This window comes from Cyprinodon tularosa, unplaced genomic scaffold (assembly GCF_016077235.1).
Source record: "Cyprinodon tularosa strain WSP-4 unplaced genomic scaffold, ASM1607723v1 ctg948, whole genome shotgun sequence".
NCBI lineage: Eukaryota > Metazoa > Chordata > Actinopteri > Cyprinodontiformes > Cyprinodontidae > Cyprinodon > Cyprinodon tularosa.
The window spans coordinates 88,717-101,863 of NW_024039727.1; the positions used below are offsets into that span (position 1 = coordinate 88,717).

The 13,147-nt window shown below is 37.7% G+C and overlaps 1 protein-coding gene across 1 annotated transcript in view; it reads right to left on the bottom strand.

Annotated features, from left to right (window-relative positions):
• Positions 1-12,700, bottom strand: part of LOC119776630 (MAGUK p55 subfamily member 7-like) — a 98,465-nt gene extending 85,765 nt beyond the window's left edge. The window contains exon 1 of the mRNA XM_038275170.1: positions 12,432-12,700. The gene's annotated coding sequence lies outside the window, so the exon portion shown is untranslated. The remainder of the gene's footprint in view (positions 1-12,431) is intronic.
• Between the last annotated feature and the right edge of the window lie 447 nt (positions 12,701-13,147).

Below are 13,147 nucleotides of genomic sequence, written 5' to 3' on the forward strand. Positions count from 1 at the left end.
CAGGACCAGCACAGTAACACATTATAGTCTAATCTTCTCCCCAAGGGTTCAATGCCTGACTGCTCTGCCCACAACAAGTGCTTATATTCATGCTGCTGCCATTCATAAAGTCCCGCTGCTTTCTCCATGAAAACACAGCCTACTGTGAGTCAGGAGGCCAGCATGTCTGCACAGTGAGCGCAGCGGTTTCATGTATTCGAGCCGGAGCTTTGCTAGGCTGCCAGAGTTGGTGTCTGATAGCCAACATCTGCTGGGTGGGCTCATTCCTTCGCAGCGCTGCAGAGGCTAGGGTGGAGCAACCCTACACCTCCACCGGGTGGGCAGGGGCAAAACAACACAACACCAACGCCAATACTGGCGATGCACATCACCCTCCAACATAACCTTTACAGAGACCCTTGGAAGCTCATGATTTTAATCTCCATCTGTGATCCAGAGCAGCAGAGGGCTCACAAGTCTGCTATTCACTCAGAGATTAGTGACAGTGAAGGAAAGGATTATGATTATAAATGGAAAATGAGATGGATAGACAGATACATAAAGAATTTCACTGGGGAAATTAAAATTGGCATACATGATGTTGGCATACATATGCAGGGGTACATTTGTGGGCACCCTCAGGTCTCAAACTAAGTTGTCAGTTTTCAGGTCTTGAACGGAGTAGGTCTTAAGCTTTAAGCTTGTTTTATGCTCGACGTGTCTGCGAGGTCCACGGAGCCAAAATACATCATTTTTAGCTTCCTGTCTGCATCTAGGATGTGGGCAAACAATTAAAAATCAGTGGGTTCCGAATAAAAGAAAATCAACACCTAGTGAAGGTCTGGAGATGTTTTTAATTACAATCCGTTACTTTAAACAGGATTTAACACTGAAATGAAATGCAGGTGTTTATGCATCCATGCTCTACATTTAATTTTTAAATAAAAAATCTTAAATTGTTTTTGATATGTCAGTTTCAGTGGACAATAACAGGGTCGAATGCATGGCTGAGAGTTCAGCTGGAAGAACATGATCAGGTACTTTATTACGCCTATCCAGAAACGTCATCAAGGTGGTGGAGACGCATGTCGGAGACTATGTGGGGTCACTGGTGCCTACCACTTCCATATTTTTTGGGATTATCACGTTATAATTAATTATTGGACACAGATAGGTGAATATGTTAATAATGTATTTGGTACTAAAATTCCCCTTAAATGTGAAACACTGTATTTGGGTGATATTTCTGTGACAAATTGGAATAACAATCAATAATTGTTTTTATGTTCCTGTATCTGTATTTTGTATTTTCATCTTTCTCTTTATTTATCTTTTGCATTTTTTGTAAAGTGACCTTGAGTGTCAAGAAAGGCGCTGTTAAATAAAATGTATGATTATTATTATTATTAAAAGATTACTTGTTGCATGCAAAAAGGCCATCACAAGAAAATGGCTGAGAGTGGAACCTCCAACTATTGAGGATTGGATCAATATAATAAACAAAATATGTGTCATGGAAAAGTTGTCTTTTTCCCTCAGGATGCAAAAGGACATGTTTTACAAAATCTGGACTAAATGGATTGAGTACATAAAACCCTTAAGGTCAGATTTTGTATGAATATACGTTTCTGTACTTAAAACTAGGGATGCACGATATTGGGATTTTGGCCGATATCCGATATCCGATATTTTAAAACTCATGTAGCCGATAACCGATATCGATACCGATGTTAAAGCTGGACAAAAATAAGTAGTCATTGAAAATAGCGGTTTTGTTATCCATTTCTGACACTTTGAAAAATAATATACTCAAATATATTTTCATATGCTGATATCAAATAGATTTTTAAAACCGCGGTATCGATCTTTTTTACTTTCAAAATCTCATGAAATTTCATCGTTCTGTTACAAACTCTCGTGATATTTTGCAAATTCTTGTGAGATTTTGTTAGTAAAATAGATCGATACCGCGTCAATATATCAACATATAAAAATATGGCAACATTTCATGAATTTTCGGGGAATTTCGTAGCATAACGATGATATATAGCAATATTTCATTAGTAAAAGAGATTGATATGGTGTTTTTAAGTCTGTAAAAAAGAAGTTTTTGAGGAAGAAGAAGAAGTAGTATTTTTTTTTTAGACTTTAGAAACTCAGAAGTTGATCAAATATCGGGTTAAATATCGGTGGGGTGGCCGATGTCCGATATTCAGTTTTAAGGCCGATACCGATAGGGGGCCGATTATATCGTGCATCCCTACTTAAAACCTTGTCTTGCGAATATTGGCATACTTCCCATATATGTTTATGTTTGTGTTTATATATGTCTTGATACTGTGAAAACGTTTAAAAATAAAAATTATAAAAAATAAATAAATAAAAATTAAATTGTTTTTGAAGTAGAGAATAAAATAATCTTTCAGTTTGATATATAGACAATTTCCTGACTCACTTTTTTTTTTTTTATAAAACACAAAATGTGCAAGGTCATCTTTGAGCACACCATTGCACTTTTTTGTCACTAGTTCACCACACAGTCCACACTTTCTCTGCTCTCTTTTTCTCATCGTCTTCTTCTTTCCCATCGCCCGGCTTGCCACATGTTTGCCTGCTGTGTCTAAAAGTAGCAGCAGCAGCAACCCAGACTTACAGCAGCTCATTGGCTCATTTGGATCACGTGCAGCCTGGAGCCGGACGCTACGGATGGCTTTACCGTATTAACAGGAGAAGCAGTGCAAGTGACGTTTAGACACTGTGGTTGGACAACATGCAGTAATTTATAATGTTTTAGATCAAGTTGGGTCCGGATTAGCAAGCAGGTGGGGCCGGATCTGGACCCTGGTCCGCTAATCTGTGAACTCTGCACTAGGAAATTGTTTTACTACGCCGAGAGATCCAGCTACTGCTGGCGAGGGTTTGCAGATATAAACATCTCCAGACATCCAGTGATTTAGCTCATAAATATCATCACTATCAACAGGTTGCAGAAAAACTCAAGGAAAGAAACTGTTGCTCTGGAACAGCATTAAGAGGCTTTGATAAAGTTGTAAACAGCTGTATTTTCTACTTCCTCATTAAGCTGTCAGCTTGCTGTTAATGCTGCCACTCCAGACAAGTAGAGAATATTTTAGTAAGATCATAAACTTCATGAACTGACTGCACAGGTGACATTTTTAGGTGGGCTTTCTCCATAAAAAAAAAACATGTTAAAACTAGTGTTTCCAAATCATTAAAGCATATAAAGCTAAGCTGCTCTCTGGTAGTAGCCTTCCTTTAGCAAGCTAACCATTTGTGTGCAGCAATGAAGGAGGGGTAGAACTTCTTTATGAATAGAATAGAATAGAAAAATATTAAACTTCCCCTTTTTTAAAGCATAAGAAGAGTGTGACGGAAAACATTTTTGCATCCATAACCACTCAGTTGTTCCTCGTTCTGTGTTTGGAAATAACAGCATTAATTAAAAACGGACGTCTTATTAAAAATATATTCCAACCAAATGCTTTTGTTTTGGGAGAGTGATGGCCTAGTGGTTAGAGCAGCGCGCTTGTGCTCCGAGAACATTGCAGGTACCTGGTTCAATCCCCAAAGCCTGCACTATGGGTCCCTGAGCAAGACCCTAACCCCACACTGCTCCCTGGGCGCCACACAATGGCAGCCCACTGCTCCACAAGGGGATGAGTTAAATGCAGAGAGTGTATTTTGTTGCTTTGTACTTGAGAATGTAATGACAATAAAAGTTGATTCTTTCTTTAGTTTTTCTCCATTTAATGCTGTTATGTTACTCACACTATGCCACAGTATGATAATACAAGAAAGTCCACAATCTACTGCAGGAGGGAGACTTAAGAAAAATGGGTGTTCACACTGCACACAAACTAAGAACTACATAGGGAGAAGCAAAGCTTGATGGGTTTCCCAACTAAACATTTACACCTCATTTAAAGTTTCCTGGAATCTAAGGCTACGTTCACAATGCAGCCTAAAGTGTCCCGAGTCTGTTTTTTTGCCCATATACGACTTGTATCTGATCTTTTCATGGCTGTCTGAACAACACAGATCCGATTTTTTTCCAATGCTACCCAGGCCACTTGGTTATGTGGTCCTGAATCCGATAAGAATCTGATCTTCTTCAAATGCGACCTGTGTCTAAACGGCCAGGTCGCATTCATCTGACCTGAACGCCATTAATATCCGACAAAGGTCCCTATTCTGGGTCCTGCTATGAAGAAGCAGCAAGAAAAACAACAACCATGGTGGACGATGATGCTAAGAGCAGTATTTATGTTTAACCATCTTGAAAAGATTGTGTTTTTATGGTTTGGAAAGATCGCTAGTTGCGCGCCGGCACTACCATCCATGTTTACTTCCGTAAACACAGAGCATGCTGCCCTGTGATGTCATTGCGTCCTCTACTGCGCATGCAGGACACTTGCATTGTATGACTGCAGTTCACACAGGAGATCACATACAAGTCGTATATTTGGAAATGTGAACGGCAACACAAAACCAAAAAAAAATCGATTTCACAAAAAAAAAAATCGGAATTGAGCATCAAAGCCTGCAGTGTGAACGTAGCCGAAGAGTAGATGCCTCAAGGCCTCTGCAGAGTGAATGTACAAGGTCTTAAAGTAAGTAATAGCCTGCTTGTATTCATATTTCATGCGAAGCCATGTTTAGCCACTGCTAACTGTAAAACTTCCCCTAAAATTTCAGAGACACTCACGCACGGAAAGCTCTTAAAGCCTAAAGAAGAAGCAAAGCTATGGTTTCATTTCACAACCAGGGTGATTAAAATATCAGCCTATAGGGTCGTCTGTAATGATCAGAGGAACCATTACTCATTAACTCTGGATCTCTTGGGAGGTTTATATGCAACAATTCTTGTTTAAATTGGATATTTTTAAAGGAACGCATGAAAAGAAAACCTGACTGAACAGCAAAGTGTCAACATTTGCCTTCAAAGGTTTTCAGGATTCTTATTGAGCCGATAGCAATCAGAACTAACACTTGGATTAGGCGTCTTATAGCACTGAATCCCACCCACGCTTAAGCCCCAAGAAAATAGCCGTCTTGCTGACAAGCAGTTATTGAAGCCAGCTCTTAGCTTTTATTCCCTTGTCATGAGTTCTTCTCCTGTATTTCTAATCAACACAGCCCCGGGTGCGTCAACAACAGAAGGCATTCGACTCCATCAGCAGGTTGCTTGGCTGGACTTATTGGCGATGGCGCTCTCAGTTCCCACGACTCTATTTTCCATTTTTAATGTCTGGCCAATCTAGGGTCAAATTCTGGGAATGAAAGCTATGCAGGAGTCAAACTCAGACACCTGTCTAGATAACAGGCAGGAGTAAGTTCTCCTGCTCTGGGTTTTGTCAGGGACACAACCCCCCCTCTCCCCGACTCCTGCCAACCCTGACACATTCTAGGACTGTGTGCACCCACCCATCCAACAGCCAAGTGTGTGTTTTTGTTGCCACAAGCTGTGACAGAAGTCAGAGCCGGCAAGCTGATTTCCAGGCAGTAAACCCTTTGCAGCTTAACACCCTCAGTCATTAGAGGAACTCATTCATTATTTGAAAGGCTTAATGAAATCATGCCAGGATGCTAGGGTGTTCGCCTCCCCAACAAGCTCCAGTAATGAACTTGGCTAAAATACTTACAATCAAAGTCTCCTGGGAGACTCTATCTGTCCTGTTGGAATGCAGACTGAAGGCCTCCCACCTCTCTGTACTCAAGGTTTAGAGGAAGAACTGGGTTACTCCCAGTGGGAGCGGAATGACGGAGCAGAGCAGCGGTTAAATCATAGAGGTTTCTGGAATCTTGCCGAAGTTTTCCTCAGATATGCACGACAGGATTCTATCTATCGCTCTACAACTGTAAAAAACAAAAGTTCTGAAAAATACCTCATTTACTTTCCAAATAATTTCTTTAATTTAATTGTTTTAAACTGCATTTCACATTTTGTATTCTCTTCACTTCTGGAGACTCTTTCCTCTGGAGTGAGAAGCAAAGATGCATATCTATATGGAAGAAAAACAGTCTCATTGGAATCTGCCTTTTTTTAACACCGAATTTTAAAAACTGAATTTTTTTAGACATTTACTTCCTTACACTCAATTTTTATCTGGTAAAAATTCACCATAAAAAAAATTCAGCTGCAAAAATTCAGCTGCAAAAATTCAGCTGCATAAAATTCAGCTGCAAAAATTCAGCTGCAAAAAATTCGGGTGCAAAAAATTCGGGTGCAAAAAATTCAGCTGCAAAAAATTCGGGTGCAAAAAAATCAGGTGCAAAAAAATCAGGTGCAAAAAATTCAGCTGCAAAATATTCAGGTGCAAAATATTCAGGTGCAAAATATTCAGGTGCAAAATATTCAGGTGCAAAAAAAATCTGGTGCAAAAAAATCAGGTGCAAAAAATTCAGGTGCAAAAAAATCAGGTGCAAAAAATTCAGGTGCAAAAATTCAGCGGCAAAAATTCAGCTGCAAAAAATTCAGGTGCAAAAAATTCAGGTGCAAAAAATTCAGGTGCAAAAAATTCAGGTCCAAAAAATTCAGATGCAAAAAATTCAGGTGCAAAAAATTCAGATGCAAAAAATTCAGATGCAAAAAATTCAGGTGCAAAAAATTCAGGTGCAAAAAATTCAGATGCAAAAAATTCAGCTGCAAAAATTCAGCTGCAAAAATTCAGCTGCAAAAAAATCAGCTGCAAAAGTGTTGACCTTTTGGTGAACTTAAGCCAAAGCAATCTACACTCGATAGAGTCGGGCAGCTCCTAGCCAATGAAATTAGCTCATTTGATCACGTGACACAATGGCTGCACTCAGCGCTGTTCCCGCTGAGACTGTTTTTCTTCCATATATCTATTGGTCTGCTGGACTTTTACATTTTTATTGGTAAAGAGTGATTCTTTGTATGGGGCTTAGAGTGAAAAGAACGCAAGCTTTATTATTCAAAAGATATTTTTTAGGCACTTAATTAAATCAGTTGCTTTTTTTTTTTTTATGCTAGGGGATTTTTTATTTTTTTATTTTAGTTAAATAAATGAAACATTTTTAATCCAAGAATACAGATTTTTAATTGGGACAACAACTAAATGATGGAGAAATGTTACTCCATATTACTCTATTACTCTGCACTCCACAGTGCAGAGTAATAGTTAATTGGTCCTGTGGCTCTCTTATTATTATTTAAATGATAAATTATTGTCGTGTGTTTTGTTTCATGCTTTTTTTTTTGCCAACGTCTTAAAAAAAACAATGGTGTCATCTGTTTGAAGGAACCATATAAGAGCAATTGTGACTTGAACACAATAAGCGACATTCCATCTATGTCAGAGGAGACCGGGGGACCTGGTGCTCCCCGTTTCAGCACACCGCAGTTAAATCAGCATACATATCTGTAGAATTATAACCTGATAAGGTGGATCCATTCCTTAAATCAGGAGTGCTGGAGCAGAAACAGCTCTGCAGTGGCGGTTCTAGAACAAATGTACCAGGGGGCCAGGAGGGGGGCCAGCATGTTTTCATGGGGGCACAGAAAAGCATGAAATAAAAAAACAGGGCAAAGGATTCAATAAATATTAAGATGGTCTGCATGAAGTAAAATTTCTTTTCAATTAGGTTTCATTACAATTCTATGTCTTATAAGGTCAATATACATTCATAAGTTAGGGGTTTAACATATTTGTGACTTAATTTAAGTTAAAATTACCGTTTTCTATAAATTCTGAATGAGAACTCAAGAAAAACTTGTTTTCCAATACAACTGAAGCTATCACCTTATTGTTTTTAAATAATTACTAAAACAAAATTAGTTTAAAAAAAAGATCCAGCTGAATTTAACAGTTGTAAGTTCTTTTATTTGAATAAATCTGGTTAATTTCATTTAAAATATTTAAAACAATATTTATTATTATTATACATGTATGTATGTAGTATTATTATCACCTTTTTTTATTATTATTAGTAAAACAGAATTGGTAAAAAAAAAATAATAAAAAAAGGGAAAATATCCAGCTGAATTTAACACTTCTAATTTAAGTTCTTTGATTTCAATAAATCTGGTTTTATTTTAAATTTCCATTTAAAATAATTCAAAAATATGTAGCATTCCTATTACCTCATTGTTTTTAAATAATTAGTAAAAAAGAATTTATAATGAAAAAAATGAAATAGATCCAGCTGAATTTAACATTTTTAAGTTATTTGATTTGAATTAATCTTGTAATTTTCATTTAAAATAATTCAAAAATATGTTGCATTCCTGAATTATGAAAGGAACTATCAGTAACCATGTCTGCTCCTTCGCATATCATCCATCATTACAATTTTTTTGAGTACCATGTCTTCAGGAGCCAAAACAGTGGCCAGGACATGATCTACAGGGGCTCTGGCTCCCGTTGACCCCTGTCTAGAACCACACATAAATACAGAGTATCATATTAAACAGATGCAGAAGCAGGGATGGAGCTAGGTGGTCTCCTGCCATCTTTTCTCTGTAATACAGACGATTGCAGCAGCAATACTCTGAAGGGGAATATTCAAAACATTCAAACATTTTCATATATTAACACATACTAGACAACAGAAACTAGGGGTGTGCAAAACAATCGTTATGACGATGCATCGCGATTCTAATTTTTGTGATCTACTACATCGATTCTTGAAGGCAAGAATCGATTATTAAAAAAATAAATAAATGAACAAATAAAATACAATAATGGTTGGCGCACATCAGCCAGATCAAGTGGAATACAACTTCCTGTCCAGCAGATGTCGCTGCGCATGTGTTGACGCCCGCTGCTTTGTGTCACAAGCATGTCCGGCCTCGGGATACTGAGACGAGTCATTCGTAAACAAAATATGGAGGAGACTGAGAAAATTCGCCCCCCGGCTCCATCACATTTAAAGTCAGATGCTTGGATGCATTCTGGCTTTAAAAACAAAGAAGGTAAAAACAAAATTGATATGATGCACGTAATTTGCAAAAGAGGAAATATACATTTGAATGTTTTTTATTTCATTGGTTTAAAGGACCACAGAGGCCATGTAAATGGCACTGATTATCCTTATTTTGTTATTTAAAGTTTGATGAATCCTAAGATCATTTTGTCAGTGTGTCCATGCCAGTAATAGTAATATTTGTGTCCAGTATTTGTTTTCATAGCAATACCTCCAAAAGTCATTTTAATAAATACAGCTATGTATAAATTCAGTTGCTTTCAGTTATGTATCAATTGAAGACACTATCCAGATCATACCCAGCCAGTCAGCCACTGGTAATGGCTGTATCTTTTGTTACAGTATTCAGTGAAAATATCGCAATGCATCACAATATTTCAAGTATCATGATGCATCGTGATAGAATCGCATTGTGGCATGTGAATCGTGATTTGAATCGATTAATGACTTCTTTGCCAATACAGAAACACTGTAGTTAAAGGAATAGTACACCCAAAACATGATTAGCCTTCATTTTCTACTCACCCCCATGCTGAACAACACTCTGGAGTACGTTTTTGATATCTCAAATGCATCTGGAGATCTGGGAGGCTTCTTGCTGTCTGCTGACATTCAAATAATTGAGGTCTATGGCGCCCGAGGCAGAAAGGTCCATAAAAGTCCACAAAAAACGTGTCAATATTCCTCCATACTGCTCGTCCAATGTATTCCAAGTGTCCTGAGTGGGTAGCATCCAGAATTTACTCGAAACAAAGTCATTTAGAATGTTTTTAGAGCATAAACAGTAGTGTATAGGATTCCCTGAAAGCGCGCACATGCGCGATCACGACGCTACGGAAGCCGGCAGACCAAACCAGATGAAAGTGCGCATTCAGCGTATGCTCTGCCAATAATGCAAGCGTAGAAGAAGAAATGTGCTGTTTACCTGTGCAAAGAAAGAAACAACGAAAGAAAAATGTCTGAGGACTTCAGTGTTGAGGAAGAGCATGAGTTCTTTGCCGAGCTGAATGCGCACTTTCATCTGGTTTGGTCTGCCGCGGTTTCCGTAGTGTCGTGATCGCGCATGTGCGCGCTTTCAGGGAATCCTATACACTACTGTTTATGCTCTAAAAACATTCTAAATGACTTCGTTTCGAGTAAATTCTGGATGCTACCCACTCAGGACACTTGGAATACATTGGACGAGCAGTATGGAGGAATATTGACACGTTTTTTGTGGACTTTTATGGACCTTTCTGCCTCGGGCGCCAAAGACCTCCATTATTTGAATGTCAGCAGACAGCAAGAAGCCTCCCAGATCTCCAGATGCATTTGAGATATCAAAAAAGTACTCCAGAGTGTTGTTCAGCATGGGGGTGAGTAGAAAATGAAGGCTAATCATGTTTTGGGTGTACTATTCCTTTAATTATGCACATCAATATACACACATTAAAGATGATAGATAAGAGAATTCATGCTCTTTTCAGAACTATATTTTGAATTATTTGAAGTAAAGATAAAATGGTCCTCTCCACATCCTCATCCTCTCCATGACACACTGGTCCAGAAGACGAGCTCCTTCAACAGATGACTCCTTTCACCCAGATGCACCACAGAGCGCAACTGGAAATCATTCCTGCCTGTGGTCATCAATCTCTATAACGCCTCCCTCAAGTGATTCAGACACCCCCCTCTGTAATTGACATTTATTCATTCATTTCTTGCACTTTTTTGCACATCACTATCACTTTATTTGGATTTATAGTTAAATATATATATATATATATATATATATATATATATATATATATTTATTAGGAATGCACGATATAATCGGCCCCCTATCGGTATCGGCCTTAAAACTGAATATCGGACATCGGCCACCCCACCAATATTTAACCCGATATTTGAGCAGCTTCTGAGTTTCTAAAGTCTAAAAAAAAAATAATAATACTTCTTCTTCTTCCTCAAAAACTTCTTTTTTTACAGACTTAAAAACTTCTAAAGACGAGGGAAAAATATTGATACATTAAAATATCACAATATCTTCATATGCTGATATATTGCCATTTAAAAACACCATATCAATCTCTTTTACTAATGAAATATTGCTATATGTCATCGTTATGCTACGAAATCCCCCGAAAATTCACCAAATGTTGCCATATTTTTATATGTTGATATATTGACGCGGTATCGATCTATTTTACTAACAAAATCTCACAAGAATTTGCAAAATATCACGAGAGTTTGTAACAGAACAATGAAATTTGACGAGATTTTGAAAGTAAAATAGATCGATACCGCGTTTTTAAAAATCAATTTGATATCAGCATATGAAAATATATTTGAGTATATTATTTTTCAAAGTGTCAGAAATGGATAACAAAACTGCTATTTTCAATGACTACTTGTTTTTGTCCAGCTTTAACATCGGTATCGATATCGGTTATCGGCTACATGAGTTTTAAAATATCGGCATATCGGCCAAAATCCCAATATCGTGCATCCCTGATATATATATATATATATATATATATATATATATATATATATATATATATATATATATATATACATACATACACACACACATATACATATATATATATATATATAGATATATATATATATATATGGAGCGTGTAACAAAAGTAATTCTCTCTGGGATTATTAAAGTACGTCTGATTCTGAAAATATGTTCATCCCAGAACTCAAACCTGAAAGACTTTTGTCCACTATATTTACCTTTTATTTACACAGCATAGATGTTTAAATATATCTGTGTATTTGTTAGCAAAGGCTGCAGGAAATTACAGTTTGTCTAGAAAATATGGATGTTGTGCTCGATCCTGTTGGAACAGTGCGGGTTGACCCTGAGGTTCTGGTGCCTTTCGGCCATTGACTGGCCAACCCAGGTAGGATTTTCTGGCTACGCCTCTGTGCAGAAGTGGAACCCAGCTACACTGGTGCAATAAAACAAGCTGTTTTTGTTTTCTTAAAGTAACTGAATTGAGGTGCAAATGAATCAGGCTGTTAATGTTCAGTCTCCCATGGGTGGGAGGCCAGTCAGAGCCCTCACACACCTTCACTTCACCCAGCAGGGTTTGGTTTTCCCTCTGAGCCCTGCAGCAGCAGCTGCAGCAGCAGCCCTGTCCACTTCCTGGAGTGGAGGAGCTCAGGCTGAGGGAGTGGAAGTAGAGAGGAAACTCTGATGTTATGAGCTGTACATGACAGCACCTCTGACGTCTTTCTCAGAAAAGCTGCTTTCAACATCTAAAATACTCATTCTGTGCAGAAATTTGTATTTCTAGCCCAAAAGCAGCAGCAGAAACTCTTTATATCTATAAAATCTATTTATTTTAGCCTCTGGTATAACATTAAAGTAAAACAACGTCATTGTTTTTGTTTTTGTTGTGTTTTTTTAACTGACAGTAAACATCAACATTGCTTTCATTGCTTTAAATTTAAAAGTTGATAAGAGGAAACAACAAACGCAGGCTACTCACTTGTATCGGAGCTGAATGATATCTTCTTCACAGCTTTTCTACTTCCTCTGAACACAGAATCCTTCTCTTTTTCATTCCCTGCTCTGAATATCTCCGTTTCTTGCTCTCCTCTGCATATTCTTATCCTTCCACTGAGGGAAATCTTTCAAAATGCTACGCTTCGACGGTGCCAACTGTCCCACGGCGGAGAAAGTGCTTCGTTGTTATGCTGACTTGGAAGCGGTTTACGTGTTTGGACACATCGTTGTATTTGGAGACAAGGCGACCCGGAACGCTGATCTCAGATCTGCCTTGTGTCCGGCGGTGTTTTCGGACTCCGCCCATAAAGCGCGTTCATTGGCTGAGAGGTATTAAAGGCGGGCTTACTGAAAAAGCGTTGCTTTTTGATTGGCTGGTTTTACTATCAATTACCGAGGCTCAAAGAAAACAAAGCGTTTGCTACATTTGTCTTAATGAGATTATGAAGAGTATTTATTAATTAAAATAAATAAAACAAAAATTGTATTTCCTTTCTACAGCCATATTTGTTTGCTGTTTTTTTTTTTTTACATGTTTACATCATTATTTAACCCGTTAGAATATTTGCTCGTTATAAGTAACTTATTTAATTTGATATATATAATTTTACTTTTACTGACACAAAGACCACTAATTATAATTATGTATTAATCCACTGACTTTAATTTACCACAGTCTGTGGAGCTTTGTAGATTGAG